Consider the following 22,765-nt stretch of genomic DNA (forward strand, 5'->3'; position numbering starts at 1 on the left):
ACAAGGTGGCCCAGGTATACAACCTGTGACTGCCCTATCTGGCACTTTGTGGCCTTGATAGTGAGGCCTGCCTTTTGCAGGGCCTCTAACACTTTCCTCAGGTGGACCAGGTGATCCTCCCAGGTGGAGCTAAAGACAGCAATATCGTCAAGATAAGCTGCACAGAAGTCATCCAGCCCAGTGAGGACTTGATTCACCAACCTTTGGAAGGTGGCAGGTGCATTTTTCAGTCCAAATGGCATTACCACAAATTGATAATGCCCTCCAGGGGTAGAAAATGCTGTCTTGGGTTTGGCTTCCTCAGCTAACCTGATTTGCCAATACCCAGCTGTCAAATCAAATGTGCTTAAGAAGTTGGCAGAAGCCAATCTATCTATAAGCTCATCTGCTCTTGGTATTGGGTGGGCATCAGTCTTAGTGACTGCATTGAGGCCTCTGTAGTCTACGCAAAACCTCATCTCTCTCTTACCACCCTGGGTGTGAGGCTTTGGCACTAGAACTACTGGGCTAGCCCAAGGGCTATCTGAGGGCTCAATGACTCCCAGTTCCAACATTTTCTGCACTTCAGTTTTGATGCAGTCTCTAACATGATCAGGCTGTCTGTAGATTTTACTCTTGACAGGCAGGCTGTCTCCAGTGTCAACATCATGGGTACACCAATCAGTTTGGCTGGGTGTCAGAGAGAACATATGTCGAAAGGATTGCAGAACTTGCCTGCAATCCTGTTGCTGATGTTCAGTGAGGCTGCCACAAAAGACAACACCATCAACTGATCCATCATCAGGATTCTGAGTGAGCAGGTCTGGGAGAGGGTCACTCTCTTCCTCCTGTCCCTCATCTGTGGCCATGAGCAAGCTCATGTCCTTCCTGTCAACATATGCCTTGAGCCTGTTAACATGGAGCACTCTGAGAGGGCTCCTGGGAGTTCCAAGGTCCACCAAGTAGGTAACCTCTCCCTTTTGCTCAATGATGGTGTGGGGCCCAGACCATTTGTCTTTCAGAGCTGCTGGGGCCACTGGCTCCAGCACCCACACCTTCTGTCCTGGCTGGTACACAGTCAGTACAGCCTTTTGGTCATGCCAAGCTTTTTGAAGTTCCTGGCTGGCCTCAAGGTTTTTAGATGCCTTCTCCATATACTCAGCCATCCTGGAGCGGAGACCAAGTACATAGTCCACTATGTTGGTTGCAGGCTTTTTGAGAGGTCTCTCCCATCCTTCCTTCACCAAACACAGGGGTCCTCTTACAGGATGCCCATACAGAAGCTCAAAAGGGCTGTAGCCAACCCCCTTCTGTGGGACCTCTCTGTAAGCAAACAAGAGGCAGGGGATCAGGACATCCCATCTTCTCCTAAGAGTTTCAGGTAGTCCATGAATCATCCCTTTGAGGGTCCTGTTGAATCTCTCAACAAGCCCATTGCATTGTGGATGGTAGGGTGTGGTGAACTTGTAGTTCACACCACACTCCTTCCACATTGCAGTCAGATATCCTGACATGAAGTTTGTACCTCTGTCAGAAACGACCTCCTTAGGGAAACCCACTCTGGAGAACACTCCAACTAGGGCTCTTGCCACTACAGGGGCTGTAGTGGTCCTAAGGGGAATAGCCTCAGGATACCTGGTGGCATGGTCCACCACCACCAGTATAAACTTGTGTCCTGATGCTGTCTGGGGTTCCATTGGACCAACAATGTCAATCCCCACTCTTTCAAAGGGAACCCCCACCACAGGTAGTGGTATGAGGGGGGCCTTTGTTGTGCCACCTGACTTACCACTGGCTTGGCAAGTGACACATGAGCGACAAAACTCCTTGGTATTCTCATTCATATGGGGCCAGTGAAAGTGTGAGACAAGCCTGTCCCAAGTCTTTGTCTGACCTAAATGACCTGCAAGGGGAATCTCATGGGCCAAGGTGAGAAGGAAACCTCTCAGAGACAAGGGGATGACCAGCCTCCTGGTTGCACCAGGCTTGGGGTCTCTTGACTCAGAGTACAGGAGTCCATCTTCCCAGTATACCCTGTGGGCACCTGTGGCATTCCCTGCAGCCTCAGCAGCAGCCTGCTGTCTGAGGGGTTCAAGGGAAGGGCAGCTCAACTGTTCCTTCCCCAGGTCTGCTCTGGAGGGTCCCCCTGAGCCCAGAAACTCAACTTGATCAAGTTCAAGCTCTTTAGGCTCAGTTTCCCTCAGCTCTTCTAGATCAGCCTCCTCAGAGACTTGATCCTCAACCTGGGGCAAGGGGGAAGGCAAAGCCTTACCCTTACTGCTCTTCTTCTTGGAAGGTGTCTGGTCCATAATTTCAGGATCCAGCACCTGTTCAGTGGGGCATCTTCTGGCCTGTGACCTAGTCACAGCAAGCACATGTGCTGGCAAGCCTAACATCTCCATGTGAGTCCTCTGCTCCACTTCTGACCATTGTGATGACTCCAAATCATTGCCCAACAAACAATCAACTGGGAGGTCTGAACTGACTACAACTTTCTTTTGTCCCTTCACTCCACCCCAGGAGAAAGCCACAATTGCCACACTATGACTAGTAGTGACATTGCTGGCATTGGTCACCAGGAAATCAGTACCTGGCATGATCTGTCCAGGGTCCACAAAGTTAGGTGTCACCATGGTGACACTGGCACAAGTGTCCCTATAGGCCTGAGCCATCTTGCCATTAATCAAAGGTGTCTGCCTGTATTTGCCCAAAGTATTGGGACTTATTTCAGGGGACATATCCATATCCCCTGTACAGACAAGGACAGCCTGAGTGAGTGTGCCAACTAAGTTGTCAGACCCCTCAGTACCCAAGGTTAACCCAACTAATGCCTTGGGAGTGACACTACCACTACTGACTGTACTAGGGGGTGCAGTTGCTTTAGGAGCTGTAGTGGCAGGAGTTTGTCCTCCTCTTTTGGTGCACTCACTAAACCAGTGAGATTTACTTTTGCAGTACTGGCACCACCTTTTTGACTGGCCTTCTTGAGTCTTCTTCTTCTGGGAAGCCTGACCCCCACCCTCTTTGGTTTGTTGGGGACCTGGTGAAGACTTCTGGTCATTTTGCTCATTCTTAACATTACCCTTCTGGTCTGCTTTCTTCTGACCACCCTGGTTCTGGTTCTGGTTCTGCTTGATCCTTGTCCTGACCCATTTGTCTGCCTTCTTTCCCAATTCTTGGGGAGAGGTCAGATCTGAATCAACAAGGTGCTGGTGCAGCAACTGGTTCTGACAATTGTTCAAAATTTGTTCTCTCATCATTAGATTATACAATCCTGTGTAATCTGTAACCTTGCTACCCAGCAACCAGCCCTCCAAAGCCTTAGTGGCACAATCCACAAAATCAGACCAGTCCTGAGACTGAGTTTTCTGGGTGTCTCTGAACAGCAACCTGTACTGCTCAGTGGTTAAACCAAACCCATCAACCAGTGTATTCTTCAGGACCTGGTAATTGTTAGCATCCTCCACTCTTGTAGTGAGGAGCTTATCTCTACCTTTACCATCAAAGGAGAGCCACAGTATAGCTGCCCACTGACTCTGGGGAATGCCCTGCACAGTGCAGGCCCTCTCCAGAGCAGCCATCCATTTCTGGATGTCATCCCCTTGCTTAAAGGGGGGCACTATTTTAGTCAGGTGTTTAGTATCTAAACCCTTCTCTCTATCTCTTGGGAGATTGCTGCCACCAGTGGGAGCTAGCCCACTCATCTGCTGCTCTCTTGCCAGGGCAAGCTTCTCTTTGGCCAGGGCAATTTCTGTAGTAGGGGATCTCTGTGTATAGTCATAATCTAGTGAATAGTCCCGCCCATGTGCGTGGACCCCGGAGCAATCAAAAATAATCTCTTACAGTGTCAAAAAATGCAAAAAATGCATAGACACTTAAGAGAGAATTTAAAGACAGATAATGCAGCCAAAAGGCTACACTGTCCAGTACTTCAACTAGAAATTTCCACCATAAAATCCACAAAACAGCAAAGCCTGTACAGATTTCCCTTGCTTAACAGCAAAATCCCTCAGGAATGATAGAGAGAAGAACCTGGACAGACAAGCCCCATAGGCTGCCATTATGTGGCTTAATTAGGATACTGTGCCTTTAAGAGAACCTTCTAGAACCTTCTCTCAGTATCCCAGAATGCATAGCAGGTCCAACTTAGCCTCAGTTCTTTTTTCCGGCTCCTGCAAGCAGGACCCTGGAGCATTGAGCTCTCCCTTTCAAGGGTTTTTGTTAGTGTTTTACACTGCTTTCGATTTTTGGTACTTTTAAAGTACTCTGGTGACTTTCTTTCTGTGTTTCTGCACTCTTTTTTGTCCAATAATGCCTGCATTGTTCGACAAGTGCCCTGAGTGCTCAAGGAAGAAGGCCAAGACAGACTCCCATGAGGTCTGTATTCTCTGCCTTCCCTCTTCCCACATCCCTGAGGAGTGTAGGATCTGCAGACGCTTCTCTGGAAGGACCCTGAAGGAGAGGAAGAAGATCAGGCTTCAGGGGCTTGAGGAGAGGAAGCAGAAGGCACGAGGTGGGTCAGGAGGGGCTCCTTCTACCCATGCTGAGGCCTCTGGGGGGCTCCCCAGGGGCAGGAAGACCAGCCCGCGCCCAAGGTCTCCGTCTGGGTCAGTTGCGCTGACCACGACGTCGAGGGGACGGTCAACGGCCAGTTCCAGGTCTCCCCAGGGCTCTGGGTCGAGAAAACGTCGCCCGTCGACGTCGAGGAACGTGTTCCGGCCGCCGTCGAAGCCGGTGTCGATATCCTCGTCGTCGCTGTCGGCGTCGAGTGATCGACATCGGAGGGCCCGGCGTCGGCGCTCGCCGTCGAGGCGACACCGCCGTTCGCCGTCGAGGACATCGTCGTCGAGGGGATCCTCGTCGTCAAGGTCGCCGTCGAGACGAAAGGCATCTCCGGCGCCGAAGAGGTCGACGTCGAAGCATTCCAAAAGGCCGACGTCGAGACGGTCGAGAAGATCGACGTCGAAAAGGTCGGAGAGGTCGACGTCGAGGAGATCCAAAGGGTCGCCGTCGAAGCGATCCAGGAAGTCGACGTCGAGACCGGCGAAGAGGTCGAGGTCGCCGTCGAGGCACCATCGCCCGTCGTCGAGGTTTCGTGGCTCGTCGATCTGGTCGGGGTCGACGTCGAGACGAAGACACGGTTCGACGTCGAGGAGTGTGATTCGGTCGACGCCGAAGGACCGTTCGACGTCGAGGGGACATCGGTCGTCGTCTGGACACCGGTCTTCAGCGTCTGTAGGTCCTAAGGACAGGCCCAGGACTGTGGGGGGCTCCCCACTCTCTGGTAGAGGTGATGGCTCGCCGGGACCGGCGCATTCCGGGGTGGATACTCCGATGAAGCCGTCTACGCCTCCTCCGCGGCCTGCTGTGCCGAAGGGTCCTCCTCCGAAGGCCCCTACCCCGCCTCCGAAGCCGGCTCCGCGGGACCCGCGTCCGGTTGCTCCTCCACCCCCGATCCCACCGAGGGAGGTGTCGATGCCTAAGTTCCCGACGCCTCCGAAGAAGACTCCTAAGAAGCCTGGAGCTCCTGACCCTGGGAGGCCGAAGGAGCGTCCGAGGCCCAAGAGGTCGAGGTCTCGCTCGGGGAGACGGGACAGATCGAGGAGTGGCCGCGGATCTTCATCACGATCCAGGCATCATCACAAGAGACGTCGGTCCAGGTCACGTTCTCCTTCTGGGACCCGTTCCTACTCGCCCACGCTGTCCGATTCGCCGGAGACTAGGGTGTCTCCGATAGACGATATTAGCACATTTCAGGAGGTTCTCCTGCGTGGTGCGGCGAAGTTGGGCATTGAGGTTGAAGCGCCTACGGCTTCCACCTCGGTAATCTTTGAGACTTTACACAAGAGGCACTTGTCTCGCCCCCTGTTACCTCTGGTGCCGGGGCTCCTTGAGCCCGCCGAACAGCTATTCCTGACGCCGGCGACGGTGAGATCTGTCCCTTCCAGGATACTGAAAAAGTACAGGGCTCCGGACTCAGACCCAGCCTTCTTGAGGAAAGACCCGGTACCGGATTCAGTCATCGTGACTGCTGCTCGGAAGCTTCATTCCACCTCCCCTGCGTCCACGGTGCCTCCGGACAAGGAGAGCCGGTGGATCGATTCTGCTGGTCGCAAGGCGTGTGGGACATCCGCCTCGTCCATGAAGGCAGCCAGTGACTCGGCTTTGCTGGGACGTTACGACCGGTCCCTTTGGGACTCGATGGAGCAGTTCGCAGACCTCGTCCCTCGAGACCGCAAGGAGGACTTTGTGGAGATCGTCAAGGAGGGGATGTTGGTCTCTAATCAGGCCATCGGCGCTGCAGCAGACATATCGTTGCTGTCCGCGCACGGATATTGCCACGGGATTCACCAGAGACGCCATGCTTGGCTCAGGTTGACATCGTTGAAACCGGAGGCACAGCAACGCGTGGCGAATCTCCCGTTTTCCGGAGATACCCTCTTCGGGAAGCACGCGGATGATGAGATGGCCAGGATGAAGGCCGAAGCGGAGACCCTGACGGCAGTGGGCCTGGAAAAGCCCAAGGAAAAGAAACCCTTCCGACAGTACCAGCGTCGGTTTGGGGCGCAGGGTCGTGGAAGGGGGCAGTCTGCTGGTCAACATCAACAGCGGCAGCAGCAGCAGCAGTACAGGCAGCCCTTCCAGAAGCGACAGGGTGGTAGAGGTCGTCAACAGTCCTCTACCGCGACCAAGGGCCCGGCCGGGTCCCGTCCCTGAGCTGTTACTTCCCCCTCGTCCGTTACCCGCTCCGGTGGGGGGAAGCGTTCAAATTTTTCTGGCAGAGTGGAGAAAAATTACTCAGGACAAGTGGGTGCTGAATATTGTTTGCAATGGATACAGTCTACGTTTCACCAGCCCTCCTCCATCGATTCCTCCCGTCAGCTCGCAGTATCAACTGCGCGAGCTTCAGACGGAGGCGGACGTTCTGCTAAGGAAAAGGGCGATCGAAGACGTACCTCTGTCTCAAAGAGGAAGAGGTCTGTACTCTCGGTTCTTTCTTGTCCGCAAGAAGGACAAAAACGAGTTCAGGCCCATTCTGGATTTGCGGCAGGCAAACAAGTGGATTCGCAGAGAAAAGTTTCGCATGCTGTCGTTGCATCAGATCTACCCTCAGCTGCAACGGGGAGACTGGATGTGTGCCATAGATCTACAGGACGCATACTTCCACGTGCCCATTGCATGCAAACACAGAAAATTTCTGCGCTTTCAAGTCGGCACCAATCACTATCAGTACACGGTGCTACCCTTCGGACTGAAGTCTGCACCCAGGACATTCTCAAAATGTATGGCAGTGGTAGCGGCACACCTGAGGAAGAACAAGGTGTTTGTCTACCCGTACCTGGACGATTGGTTGATCAAAGCCTCCTCCTTCTCGGAAGCTCGAGCACACTTCCAGAAGACGTGCGTTCTCTTGAACAAGCTGGGGTTGCACATCAACATGTCCAAGTCGGTCCCGATTCCGGTGCAGTGCATCCAGTACTTGGGGGCCTCCATCAATACGCTGTCAGCAAGCGTGTCTCCTTCGGAAGAGCGACGTTTATCACTCGTTCGGAAGGCTCAGGCTCTCATGAACTCTCCGTCTACGACGGTGAGGACCGTGTCTTCTCTACTGGGATCGATGGCCTCTTGCATTTTTCTCCCTCCTCACGCACGGCTACAGATGCGTCCTCTGCAGGAGTGCTTGGAGGATCAGTGGGACCAGAGGAGAGGTTCTTGGGACGACAGGATACGACTGTCTCTACATGCTCTTCAGTCTCTGAAGTGGTGGTGCTCGAAGGAGAATCTCCTCAGAGGCGTTCCCTTCCACAAGGACATTCCCACACAGACCATCGTGACGGATGCGTCTCTCCAAGGTTGGGGGGCGCATTCCGGAGATCTGCAAATTCAGGGGACGTGGTCCCCGACGGAGTCCACGTACCACATCAATTTCCTGGAACTGAGAGCTGTTCACTTGGCACTGAAGGCCTTTCATCCGTCCTTTCAGACCAACTCTCTGCTTGTTCAGACGGACAACACGACTACGATGTATTACCTCAACAAGCAGGGGGGCTCGAGATCGCGCACTCTGTCGCAGGAGGCGCAGGCGATCTGGCACTGGCTTCTGGCTCGAGGACTGTCGATAACGGCCACCCATCTGCCAGGTGTGCAGAATGTTCAGGCAGACGAACTGAGCAGAATCGTGCAGGAAAACCACGAATGGGTCATAAACGACGAAGTACTAGGAGAAGTCTTCGCAAGGTGGGGAACTCCAGACGTAGATCTGTTTGCCACCGCCGAAAACAGCAAATGCCGAGGCTTCGCCTCCAGGTACTACCAGCCAGGGACGCTGGGGAACGCGTTATGGATCAACTGGTCGAACAGCTTTCTGTACGCTTTTCCACCAATTCCCCTGATTCCGGCGGTTCTCATCAAGCTGTCCCAGTCCAGGGCGAGAATGATTCTGATTGCCCCGGAATGGCCCAGACAGTGGTGGTTCACGGACCTGCTTCACCGTTCTCTCCTTCCTCACATGAAGCTGCCGTGCAGGCCGGACCTTCTCACGAAGTTCGGGGGGCGGATGGTGCACCCCAACCTCTCGTCTTTGAGTTTGGCGGCATGGCTCCTGAAATAGTGCAATATGGCCATCTGAATCTCCCAGAGGATTGTATGGGCATACTGAAGGAGGCTAAGCGACCTTCCACTAGGACTTCCTATGCTTACAAGTGGAAGAGGTTTTGCATCTGGTGCAAGTCTAAGAACTATGACCCTACGTCATGCAAGGAAGATGTCATCCTTCCATATCTGCTTCATCTGGCGCAGTCGGGCCTTAATGTCCATTCCATTAAGGTTCATCTGGCTGCTTTGACTGCCTACAGGAAAGGCCCTTCACAGACTTCCTTCTTCCAGATCCCTGTGATCAAAGATTTTTTGGAAGGCTTGAAGAAAGTGTTCCCTCCTGTCAGGCTTCCTTCGCCTTCATGGGACTTGAATGTGGTGCTGTCCAGATTGATGAAGGAGCCTTTTGAACCCATTCATAAGGCTTCGTTGCAGCACCTGTCCTGGAAGGCGGCGTTCCTAGTGGCCATTACATCGGCCCGCAGGGTGAGTGAGATTCAGGCATTGTGTTGCCAGGAACCTTATACTGTGTTTCATAATGCTAAAGTTGTTATGCGTACTCACCCTAAGTTTCTTCCCAAGGTTGTTTCTGATTTTCATATCAATCAGACTATCACTTTGCCTACGTTCTTTCAGAATCCTTCGTCTCCGGCGGAAAGGTCTTTACATTCCCTGGATGTGCGGAGGGTGCTGAAGTTTTATCTTGATAAGACTAAAGATGTTCGTAGGTCAGACCAATTGTTCATCAATTATGGTTCAGTCAGGACGGGTCTTGCTACCTCTAAACAGTCCATCTCTAGGTGGATTGTGTCCTGCATTCAGTTGTGTTACTGCAAAGCTAATAAGACCTTAGGGGGCAAACCTAAGGCTCATTCCACCAGGGGCAAGGCTGCTACGACAGCTATGCTCCGTAATGTTCCTATTGCAGAGATCTGCAAGGCGGCCACTTGGAAGTCGGTCCATACCTTTGCTAAGCATTACTGCCTGGATTCTGATGCCAGGACAGACGCTCAGGTTGGGCAGGCTTCGCTGCGGAATCTGTTCGCACAGTAGTGGCGTTATTTTACTCTCCACCGCCGCTTGGTGTGGGGATGGGCTTGCCATTCTATTCACTAGATTATGACTATACACAGAGATCCCCTACTACAGAAGGAGTAGTTTCTGTCCTGTAACTCCAGTTCTGTAGTAGGGGTATCTCTGTTATAGTCATAAGCGCCCTCCCGCCTCCCCGGTGGAGTGTTGTTCATGATCATAATGCTACAGGTCTGGCGTTTCCTACGCCCTCGAAAAGAACTGAGGCTAAGTTGGACCTGCTATGCATTCTGGGATACTGAGAGAAGGTTCTAGAAGGTTCTCTTAAAGGCACAGTATCCTAATTAAGCCACATAATGGCAGCCTATGGGGCTTGTCTGTCCAGGTTCTTCTCTCTATCATTCCTGAGGGATTTTGCTGTTAAGCAAGGGAAATCTGTACAGGCTTTGCTGTTTTGTGGATTTTATGGTGGAAATTTCTAGTTGAAGTACTGGACAGTGTAGCCTTTTGGCTGCATTATCTGTCTTTAAATTCTCTCTTAAGTGTCTATGCATTTTTTGCATTTTTTGACACTGTAAGAGATTATTTTTGATTGCTCCGGGGTCCACGCACATGGGCGGGACTATTCACTAGATTATGACTATAACAGAGATACCCCTACTACAGAACTGGAGTTACAGGACAGAAACTACTCCTTCTTCCCTTTCAATCCTCAGTTCAGCTTGTCTCATCCTAGCTTCATGCTCCTTTCTCTGAGGGGAAGTAAATCTCCTCTGTGGAGGATTCCTTCTCCCCTGAGAAGAGGCATTAGAGTGCAGAGATCTATTGGAGTCCCTAGAAAGAGATCTATCTCTCCTAACTCCAAGGTTAGGCCCACTTCGGGTCAGTACTGGGGGGCCCCCAGATCCTAGCCCAAGTAAGTCTAAGTTGGTCCTAGTTAGCCTTCTGACTACCTCAAGACCCTTGTCTACCTCATCCCCAGAGAGTACCTCCTGATCCTCCTCCTCAACTGCTGAATCAGTGTTGTGGAGATCTGGATCCCCAGAGGTTCCCTCTAAGGCTGGCATGTTCTCATGTAACTGAGAAAGCTTTCTGGCATCATATGTCTCTAAGAGACCTATCAGAAAGGAAGTGGTGGGGTTAGACCCCTGCTTCAGTTTTCTGGAGACACAGATCTGTCTCATCTCATGGAAACTGAGAGCTGCATATCTTGAAGTGACCTGTGGAGGGTCAACACTGACCAGGGGAGTCTCAGTAGAGTCCCCCTGAGTCGACATGCTTTTCTAGTGAGGTGTAAGTGGTGCACTTACCTACACTATATGTTTGCCTACTGATCCCTTGCTAGAGTTGTAGTTTAGGGTGTGCTAGGCCCTAGGAGCTACAACAGCTGGTTCAGTAGAACTCAGAGTATTCTAAGCTAAGTTATATGTACATTTAGTACTTATGTGATCTTTCACAAGATATTCTTAGGATATGTGTGGTAAAACAACAGCAAGCTCAAATCCCAACCGCTGCTCACCAATGTGAGAAGTTGGCCTGATGTGCAGTGCTCACTATTCTAGTGATCACTATATATCAGTCCAAACAACCCTTATTGATGATTGGTTGTAAGTCAACCTTATAGACCAGCTATCCTAGTAGCATGGATACGAGCAGTCTAAGGCTAAGACTCTAGAGGGCGTGTTAAGCCAGCTGTTTTACCATCACATTACCCCTTGAACACCCAGTGAAAGGACACCACACAAGTTGTTATGAAAATAAACAGTGTATTTATTTATAACAAGACTACCCTGGCTCTTTATGAGACAGGGAGCTAAGCACACAACAAAACTCTTACGAAAATACTTTTAAGTTAGCACGTTACACAAATGCCCGAGGGGCACGCAAAACCATATACGCTAAAAGTGGAATGCGAATTACTAGCAGGTAAGTAACAGTTCTAATAGGCTTTGGAATCGCTAGGACTGGACTAGGGAATCGTTAGATTACTACTAGGAGGCCCAGGGGACTCGGGTGCAGAGTGTGCACTCTCACGCGGGATGCGGGACAAAGTCTATGGAAGCTAGAATTCACAAAGTTAGTGTTCACGGGCGAACCCGACCTGGTAGGGAGAAAACGACAGTGGATCCTGACCCTTGGATAGTGAGGCTATGCTGGGACACCGGAGTGCCGAAGTTACCTAGCCCAGGGGCTGCAGCTGCATAGGTCTGAAAAGACGTCGGGGATCTCGTTGCCGGACCAGGAGCCTGGAAGGAAGAAGTTGCTGGCAGGCGACCAGTGAAGAAAAGTTCGATGGATCCAAGCCTGGATCAAGGAAGAAGAAACCTGAAAGCAGAGGGGACCAAGTTCTTGAATCACTAGCCAGTGATTAAGTGGGCACCAGGATGGCACCGGGCGAAGTCACCGCAGTCAGGTGAGTGGGCGCTGCTGGGCTCTGCAGTCTCTCGGACCAGGAGGCGTTGTCGGCGACCAGGATGGAGGTGCGAGCTGTCCCACGAAGGATGAAGTCGTCGGCGTCGAAGTTACCCAGGAGTGGGCAACAAGCCTTGGCTAATTCAAGCCCACGCGGTGGACTCAAAATGGCGTCTTGAGTGGACCAGGAGGGTCCGGGGTGCTCCTCTTCTGGAAGGGAGCAAGGGCCAGTCTTGAGCAACCAGACCAGCAGCAGAAATGTCGTCGGGCGTCGTCAGGAAGGCCACAAGCCAACGGGCTAGTAGCCAAACAACGCGGTGAGCAGCGGAAAGCAGAAGGGCCCCACGCAGATCGTGGAGATGCTGGGGGGCTGCACTTCGGAGCTGGAGCTGCTCAGAGTCGGGGCTTCTCGGACCCCAAAGCACTCACCAGGAATTCACTCGGCGGGCTTGCTGGAAAGAAGTCGTGCAGTCTTGCAGATGGCCGGTCCCTTGAGGTCTCGTCGCACCCACGGTTCTCAGCTGGGCTGTAGAGGTGGGTAGAGGTCAGAGGTGCCAGGGAAGCCGGTTCTCGTCGAGCTGGGCAGTCGGATTCCGGAGGAAGGACTTGCAGCAGACCGCAGTGTTCTTAGATGGTGCCTGCGGATGCAGGGTGACTACTCCTTAGTCACAAGGGAGAAATCTTAGGAAGAAGTCTTGAGTTCCTTTCGCAGAAAGTAGTTTCAGGATTCAAAGATGATCTGATTTGGAAGGGGGCCAGTCTCTACCTTTATCCTGTAAAAGGGGGCTGGCACGCGACTAGGTCCTGCCCTAGGGGTGGGACCAGGAGGGGGGTGGTTACACCCACTTCCTTGGCGGGCTTTTCCCCAGGCCAGGGGCTGGAGTGCCCCTGGAACTGGTTCCAGCCGGCCTATGCACAGTGAGCACCGGGGTGCCACTTGCAGTCACCTTCCTCTAAAGCCCTGCCTACCTACAATACACAAAACCCTGTCTGGGACGGTGCTGGCACCGCCCCTGGCAGGAAACCCTTTGTCCTTATCTCCTGCTCTGGGAGGACTCCCAGCAGCAGGAGGGCAGACTTGTGTCTCGGTGGCAGCATCCATTTTGTGGATGCTAAGGCTCTGTCTGACTTTTAACCGGGTTATAGGTTACAGGCATGTCGTGTCCCTCTAGAAGGGTGGAATGCTAACCCCGTCGCCAGAATTGGCGAGGGGTTAGTATTCCAATTCGTATGACACCTTACTCGACATGTTTTGATAAAGCGATACCAGAGTTGGCACATAACCGCGAGGATTATAATGCACTTAAGAGTATATGGTATGCGATATCATGGAAACGGCTAAGGGATGGATCCCGAAAGCCGCAGACAGGCTCAGCTCATGCTAGAGCACCATCTCACACGATTCCAAGCACTCTGCCTTCAGGATTGTTAAGGCCTGCTATAGGAGTGACTGATAGGAGATCTGTGTGTCCATTTTTAGGGTTAGATATAGGTATACTATATCTAAAGCAAAGGGTGAGTACACCACCTTGCCCCAGCTGTCGTGCAGCCAGTTGTGTCAGTTTTAGTTAGTCAATCCAGGGGTGGCATAATACATGCTTCAGCCCCTGGGAGACTTCTGGGTGCACCTCAGCCCTGGGTACAGGGACTTGGAGAGGGCCCAGTGCCAATTCAGTACCTAAGTACAATTTGGATAGAGAGAACAGCTAGGCTGTGGGTCTGATTAGCAGGCCCACAGCCAGGGAAAGTCGTAAACCAGTGCAGCAAAAAGCAAAAATCTGGGTGATCATAGGATTGCAGACCCTACTCTCCTACACTGGCTATATGCAAATCATCTCTGACCCTGTGCCTCATGGGAACTGTCCAGTCCGAACTACCAAGCCATGTCTTTCCCAGACCGGAATCAAGCATCCAAGGACCGGTTTCTGGCTATCAGCCTTCATCAGCCTGGATAGCTTGACTCCAGTGGTGTGGAGAGCCTGGGACTCACGTCTGAGCATACCCAGCCCACTTGGGGTGAAAATTGCAAAAAACACAGTTGATGGACAGAATGTAGAACAATGTCATACATTCACCCCAGTACAGAGATCTGGGCCTAAATCCATTGTTTTTTTGCACTCCACACCACCCTGGGTTAGACACTGGCTATATGCAAATCAGCTCTGACCCTGTGCCTCATGGGAACAGTCCAGTCCGAACTACCAAGCCATGTCTTTCCCAGACCGGAATCAAGCATCCAAGGACCGGTTTCTGGCTATCAGCCTTCATCAGCCTGGATAGCTTGACTCCAGTGGTGTGGAGAGCCTGGGACTCACGTCTGAGCATACCCAGCCCACTCGGGGTGAAAATTGCAAAAAACACAGTTGATGGACAGAATGTAGAACAATGTCATACATTCACCCCAGTACAGAGATCTGGGCCTAAATCCATAGTTTTTTTGCACTCCACACCACCCTGGGTTAGACATTGGCTATATGCAAATCAGCTCTGACCCTGTGCCTCATGGGAACAGTCCAGTCCGAACTACCAAGCCATGTCTTTCCCAGTCCGGAATCAAGCATCCAAGGACCGGTTTCTGGCTATCAGCCTTCATCAGCCTGGATAGCTTGACTCCAGTGGTGTGGAGAGCCTGGGACTCACGTCTGAGCATACCCAGCCCACTCGGGGTGAAAATTGCAAAAAACACAGTTGATGGACAGAATGTAGAACAATGTCATTGGACTGTTCCCATGAGGCACAGGGTCAAGGCTGATTTGCATATAGCCATTGTCTGACCTAGGGTGGTGTGGAGTGCAAAAAAACAATGGATTTAGGCAAAGATCTTTGTACTGGGGTGAATGTAAGACATTGTTCTGCATTCTGTCCATCAACTGTGTTTTTTGCAATTTTCACCCCGAGTGTGCTGGGTATGCTCAGACGTGAGTCCCAGGCTCTCCACATCACTGGAGTCAAGCTATCCAGGCTGAAGAAGGCCGATAGCCAGAAACCGGTCCTTGGATGCTTGATTCCGGTCTAGGAAAGACATGGCTTGGTAGTTCGGGCTGGACTGTTCCCATGAGGCACAGGGTCAAGGGTGATTTGCATATAGCCATTGTCTGACCTAGGGTGGTGTGGAGTGCAAAAAAACGATGGATTTAGGCCCAGATCTTTGTACTGGGGTGAATGTAAGACATTGTTCTGCATTCTGTCCATCAACTGTGTTTTTTGCAATTTTCACCCCGAGTGGGCTGGGTATGCTCAGACGTGAGTCCCAGGCTCTCCACATCACTGGAGTCAAGCTATCCAGGCTGATAGCCAGAAACCGGTCCTTGGATGCTTGATTCTGGTCTAGGAAAGACATGGCTTGGTAGCGTGTAAGAAATTAGACATTTTAAAAAATACCCTCTAAATCGTAGGCTCCTAAAGGTTCCCACAAATTCAAAGATGTACAAATAACCACTGATCCTAAACTCCATATCTTGTGCCCCTTTCAGAAATACATAGATTACCTTGATACCTATTTTTCACTTTTTATATTTCACGATATGAATTGGTCTATACTCACTACACAATGAAAAACCATTGCACAGTTCAGCTAAGTTGTTGGCTCTGGGTACCTTGGGTTCTTGGAGAACCAACAAACACTATATAGCCCCACAGCCAAAATGGTACATCTTTTTGGTAAATTGGCTATCATGACAAAAAGTTGCATATGAAAACATTTCCACAAATGGCAGTTTTTCCCAAATCGTTTTCAATATTTCCTTATTTCAACAGTCAGTTTCTTTGGGAAAACCGTGAGGGATCTACACATATGATCCCTTGCTGAATTTAAAATGTTGTATACTTTTCAGAATGTATAGTTTCCTAAATCAACCAGGGGTTTCACAGTGGTATGTACCACAAACTGGAAGTAGGTCAAAAGCACAAAAAATAGGAAAAATGGGCTACCTCTTTAAAAATGCAACAAATGTGGAAAAATATTAGGATTTTGATTCAGCTCTGCATGTTCCTGAAAGCTGGAAAATGTTGACTTTAGCACACCAAATCGAGTGTTGATGCCATTTTAATGAAAAAACAGACAGTTTGATCCACAGCACGTTTTTCCCATTTTTCCTTCAAAACTCAAAATGTGGCTTTATTTCGGCTGTTTTCTCTGTCCCCTCAAGGGAATCAACAAACCCTGGGTGCCCTTAGAATCCCCAGGATGTTGGAAGTAATAGGATGCAAATTTGATGTGAAAAGCTTATGTGGACAAAAAGTTATGGAGGCCTAAGTCTGAACTACCCTAAATAGCCACAAAAAGGCTTAGTATGGGGTGTTTAATATTGGGGGCCAAGCAGCGAAAGGGTTTATTTGCTTTTTGTTTTCTGGCCTGTTAGGTGTATTGCTGGCTTTCAGTGCATTTTTTGATCCATATGAACTTTCTCAATCTAGCTGGGACTGTATCAACTTGTAAAGGTTCATCGGAAGAAAGTTGCATAATGTGAGCTTAGTAAAGGAATGTTCTTTCTACCAATCAGTCTAAGCCATTCATTGAGTCAGACTTTGCTGTCTGGGCTTTGATCTATTTTTGAAGAGGCTTTGAATGGTTTTGTTCTTGCTAACCTTCAGCTAAATGCAAATAAAACGGAAATTGTTCTTTTTGGTAATGCCCAGGTGCTATGGACAAACGATTGGTCGCCTTCTAAGTTGTGTACTTGCCCCCTTCCGAAGGTAACAGCCCACAACCTTGGCATAATGATTGACAATCATCTTTCCATGTGTGACCATGTCAATCATGTAGCGCGTACCTGCTACGGGCTAATGCATGCCCTCCGCTAAACTTTTAAGTGGGTCCCACTACCTTCCCGTATGCCATTGATCCAGGGCTTAGTCATCAGCCGTCTGGATTTTGAGAACGCCCTATTAGCGTCCATAAACGAAGAACTCCTAACTAAGATCCAGGTTCTGCAGAATACAGCTGCTAGACTGGTTTTAAACCTTCCCCCTCGCTCTCCCTCTGCACCCAGCTTGAAGGCTCTCCATTGGCTGCCAGTCAAGAAGCGGATTAATTTTAAAATCTACTGTTTTATCCATAAAACTCTCAACAGACAGGGTCCTCTAACAAACTGAAAATGTATCAGCCAGCAAAAACTCTTCGTTCTGCTAATAAACATCTATTAACAATCCCGAAGGTTCGTACAGTCAAGAATTGCAGCAGATCATTTTCGAAAGTAGCTCCTAATCTTTGGAACTCCCTGCCACTCCACCTTCGCACTGAGATTGACCACAAGAAGTTCCGTAGGTCCCTCAAGACTTAGCTATTTTAGTATGCCTTCTCTTTCCAGTCATCCTTCTTGTCTGTTTCTGAGTCTCGGCAAAAGCGCTATGAGACCCGAAGGTGATATATGCGCTCATAAAGCACAAGTACATATACATACTGCAGGTTTAAATTTGACTCTTTCATATTTGTCTAGAGTAATCTTTATTATTTGCATATTTTATTAAAGCTTTCAAGACATTAAAGAACTTCACAATTATATAGCTGTCAAATGATCAATAACACCACCCCTACTATTCACCAGACGAAAGATACAAAAAATAAATACACATGATTCTTCGGTGCAACTTCACATTTCAACTTTATGGATGGTACAGCCTGTTTTAAATTTCAATCTGTTTAGATAGGGGGCTGTGGAGGCGTTTAACTTGGGAAGAAACGCCTCTCTGTGTAGTTACCTACCTTTTTGGGCTAATGTAATAGAAAACCAGCATGTCGTCCAGATACTCGTGTACTAGTGCAAAACCACCATGGGGCTGCTTTCTTTGGCGACGAAGGGTGTTTTTTTAAACACTTCAGTTGGTAACAGGAAGTATTTACTTCTACTCGAAACTGGAAATTGACGCTGGGGTATGTATCCCAACTTATTTTCAATTCAATGGGCACTTTTGTACTAAAGAAACTGGTGGTGGGCATAAGATGTACAGCTTATTCAGCATGTGTACTGGGCCAAACAACTCATATCTCTGTCTATTAATTATAGAATTTCAACCTGTTTTGCCACATTTTTGATTCTGTAACCTCCAGGCTTTCGGAGACTGCTTCAGATTGGTCTTGTATGCATGAGTCTACTTTCGCAAGGAGATTTGCTTGCCATTGGGGTTTGATGTATATGTTGAAGAAAGATAGTGAGAGCAGTGGGTCATGAAGTGCCAATCATGGAACTGGGTTGGGGTTTAGAGAATTGATCTCCCAACATTATGCAATATTATACACTGGGTGAGGGTGCATGGGAGTAATTACAAAAATGAAGTTGAGTGGTGTTATAATGTATCCCTATGTAATTCATTTATGACAAAATATTCTTCCATCCACAATGTTCTCTTGTGTTGCCCCTCACCTTTTCCCCAGCTCCCCTGCCCTTCCATGTAGTTGATACCTGCCAAGATTCTATTGACAGTTGGCTTTGACAGTTAATGTGTTGTGGAATTCAGAACCGGGCAGCTGATGTGGGTGGGAGGCTACTTTCTTGTATACTGATAAAGCATCACATTAATATAAATGTGAGGCGTTTTTAATTCGTAATACAGGTTTTTTACTTTTTGAAGATAATGTAGGATAATGTTTTACTTTATCAAAGGCAGTTGAAAAATCGAGATGCTCATTACGTGTAACCTGTTAAAATCCACGAGGTTTCTCGGCCCGGAATTACAGTTACTACTGGGGTCAGGGCAATTCCAGGTAGGGAGGCTGGAAATATTGGGAGTACAATATTTTGAGAAATCGCAGGAATGAGTCTTTTCATTCCTATTCCCCCCCTCCCCCACTGAATTTCACATAGGGATTCAATTGATCACCATGTGAAAATCTAGAAATGTGTAAGTCGAATGGGCCCGGTAACTTCTGTCACAAGCCCATCTATATTTACAGACCACTCATATTGAGGGACTTAGAGGTATAAGCATAGGACAGAAGCCATGTTCAGCTGTCTTAAGCAAGTCCTTGTAAACTGATCATTGTTATTTTAGGACCCTGGTGCAGGCAGAACCCGAACTGATAGGTGTCAAAGACGCTTTGCATGTGGTGCTGAAGCAAGGTGGTGACTAAATTTTCAAGGACCTGGGAATTCCATGGGAGTCCTATAATGGGGCTGTACTTATTGGGTTCTTCTGAGCACAGTTCATGAAGGCTGGTGTTTAGGGCGTGGCTTGGATGCCGATGTAGGAGGCAGCCTTTTCCAGAGCTCCTACATGACCGCCCTTCTCCCGCACTGATCCTGGCATCTATACCGGGCCCCCGACCCCGGGCTATCGAGCGGAAAGCCTGGTGAACGCAATGGAACGAGCGGGAAGCGCTAACGAGCACTGCAAACGGGGCAAAAAGGCTCGCGGCACAGGGGCTCAAAATGGCGGCCGGCGGTAGCGAGAGAAATGCCTGACCGGTAGTCGCCTGCTGCCGCGGGGGGGGGGAACTGGGAGTGCCCTAATAGCGCCAACGGGACCCGAATGGAAGGAGGCAGACCCCGGTGAGTACCAACGGTGGAGAATCATCAAGTTTGGGTATTTGGTCCTCCTGTGCTGCCCGGCTGTGATTTGCCTTACCCCAAAATGGCGGCGCCCGCGTTGTGAGTTGGCGCCCATTTCATTGCAGTTGGGGGAGTTGCGGATTGGCGGCTGGAGAGCAGCACCCCCTGCATTGTAGAGGGAGTGAGTGGGGGTGTGCTGGTGACTACCCTGAGGCTGGAGAAGGGAGGCCGCTAACTGACCTTGAGGTTCCCCACTGCCTGTGTGCTCCTCATGGGGGACCTCATAATAGATTGGACCTGCGCTGCAGAGCATAGCCCTGGGAACCAGTTAAGCAGACACCGGAGCAGTGTGGTGCCTACTGTGACCTCCTTGGAACCAAGGGAAAAGGAGGGGACCGGGGGCGGCAATCCGAGGAGGTGCTCTGGTTTGAGGGTGCAGGAGATCATTGCCCGGCATTCCTCAAGAGATTTTAGCTGAGGAAAGCCATGAGGTCTGTATGGCTGGCATGACCTGAGGAACATTGGCAGAATTTAATACACACTGCGGTGCTTAGGGACGTAGCTACTTCAGGAACTGGAATACTTGGGGTCTATTGCCACTGGCATGCTTCCGGTTTGCCTGCGCTGAGAGCTGGTGGAGAACACCCAGTGGAGTGCCCCGTGCAGATCTGCCTGGGCCTGCGGAGAGACATCAGGTTGCCGCTCGAGGAGAAGTGGGTGCATTAACTCCGTTGGGCTGGTCAACTACTATCGTCTGTGGTCTTCAGAATGGGCAGAGTCTCCAGGAAGAAGGGATTTGAGGTGTTGCAGATCGAGGAACCGGGACACAACATGGATGAAGAGGAATCTGCACCTGGGGGTAGCGCACCCACACAGGCCCGGGACCACTCCTTGGGTGACATTATGCAGGCCATCTTAGCCTCGAGGGAGGCATTGGAGAAGAGGATGGATACCATCGGCTCGGATCTTTCCCTGCTAAAGGATGACCACCGGAAACTCAAGGAACGAATGGCATCTAACGAGACCACCATGAAAGTCATTCCGGATATGGTCGCTGCCTTGCAACAGACGCTGAATGAGGTGGTGCAGAGGGTCCGCGTATTGGAAGTGAGAGGGGAAGACAGCGAAGGGCGCTCCAGGCTCAACAATCTCCGCATAGTGAGTGTCCCAGAGCGAGGGGAGGGATCTGATGCAGTTCAGTACTTGGAGACATAGATAAAAGCAGAGGTGGCGCCGGAGGGCCTATCCCCATTTTATGCGCTGGAACGCGCACACAGGGTTCCGGCTCGCCCACCCAGACCTGGGACCCCACCCGCCCGATGGTGGTGAGACTTCTACATTACCAAGACCGGGATTTTATTCTGCAGAGGGCTAGAGAGCTACAGAATTTACGAATTGGGAACAGCAAAGTAATGATCTTCCCAGACTACACCAGAGAGGTGCAGTGCTAAAGAGCCTCTTCCTTAGCAGTTAAACGGAAATTGCGTCAACTACGTCTCCCTTATGCAATGCTGTTCCCGGCCCGGCTACAAGTGTCTGCTGACGGAGGTACACACTTTTTCCTCACATCGCAGGCCGCCTGGGACTGGCTGGTAGCCCGGGGGGAGCCTGGCGTGCGTTTGCCACCTGCGACCTCACCTCGAAATCGCTCACCCGACACACTGCCGATGCAAAGGCCCGTCTCTCCCACAGACTGGCGCCAGGAGCGAGACAAGGCGGTATTAGCAGTGGCAGCCATCAGCCAAGGAGCTCTTAGCCCAGCCGGTAGCAACTCGGAGCGCGCGAAGAGTGGAGCGGAGAGCCCCAGTTCTAGCAGCTCCCATGGGCCCTCGGATGCAGTTCTACCAGTGGTTACCCCGCAAACGGCGGATGGGGTGTTTGGATGAGGGAGCAGCAAGAACAGTGTGACAGAATTTACGAGGTATTGGGCCCTGAGACTCCTTACTTGTGTGGGGGCGGGCTGACTGGGCGCACCACAGGAGACATGGGGGGCCTGGATGGAGGTATTAGACTATAGGGGGGAGGGGGTTGGGAGAGTATCTGGAGCCATCGGGTTGACGTTCCAAGCAGCCTTAACTGGGTAGATTTTGTACGCACATTCTCATCGTTTGGATGGGGTTGCCTCGTTGGGTGCCTGTCCTGGGGAGGGGGAGTTGGGGATGTTTTACTTATGGGGTTTTGTTCAGGGGACACATTGTCAATGTCATTGTAAGCAATGGGACCCGCATTAGGCTACACATGTCTCACATGGAATGTACGGGGCATGCACACTATGACTCGGCGTCACAAGATACACTCATTCATAACTCGTAGGGGCATACACATCGCATTCCTCCAGGAAACCCACCTCATTGCGAAAGAAGGGAAAGCTCTACGACGCCGTTGGAGGGGTCAGGTTTATTACACTACATACTCTGCATATGCGAGGGGGGTATTAATTTGGATTAGGGCTGGGGTTCCCTTCCAATGCACAACACAATTGATTGACCCAGAGGGCAGATATGTGGTGATCCAGGGGAAACTAGATGGGAGGGACCTCACGCTGGGATGTCTATAGGCACCTAATGTGGACCAACCTGCGTTTTTCTCTCTTCTATCACACAAGCTAGCGACAGTCCTTGCAGGGCCACCTTTACTTGGGGGTGATTTTAATTGTATCACGGATATTCACCTAGATCACTCACTCACACCCCCCCCCTCCCGAATGCACCAGCACGTAAACTAGCAGAGGCGCGTTATACCTGGCAACAGACTTGGGGATTAGTAGATACTTGGAGGCCCAACACCCATTGATCAAAGATTACTCCTTTTTCTCCACCCTGCACGAATTACACATCCACCTGGATGCCTTCTTATGCTCCCGAGATGTACACAGAGATATTTGCAGTAGTGAATATCTCACTAGAACTATCTCTGACCATAATCCGTTGCTGGTCCAGTTGGGATGGTCGCGGCTGCGCCCCAGAATCCCTACCTGGAGATTGCGACCGGAAGCGCTTGACGATCAAGTCTTCCGCACCACTATTGCCACGGCTATTGCAGAATATTTCCAGTTCAATGAGGGGACTGCTGGGGCTGTGACTGTGGAGTGGGATGCCTGTAAAACGGTCGTTTGAGGGAGATGTATTTCGGCGGTGGCTGGGACTCGGAGGGCCCTCCCACAAGACATTCAAAGGGATGATGATCGCTTACGCACCCTGGAGCGAGGCACCCTAAAAACCCGGCTAAGCAGGATGAATTATTAGAAGCCAAAGAAGCGG

The sequence above is a fragment of the Lissotriton helveticus genome, chromosome 3_1 (genome assembly GCF_964261635.1).
Source record: "Lissotriton helveticus chromosome 3_1, aLisHel1.1, whole genome shotgun sequence".
Taxonomy (NCBI): domain Eukaryota; kingdom Metazoa; phylum Chordata; class Amphibia; order Caudata; family Salamandridae; genus Lissotriton; species Lissotriton helveticus.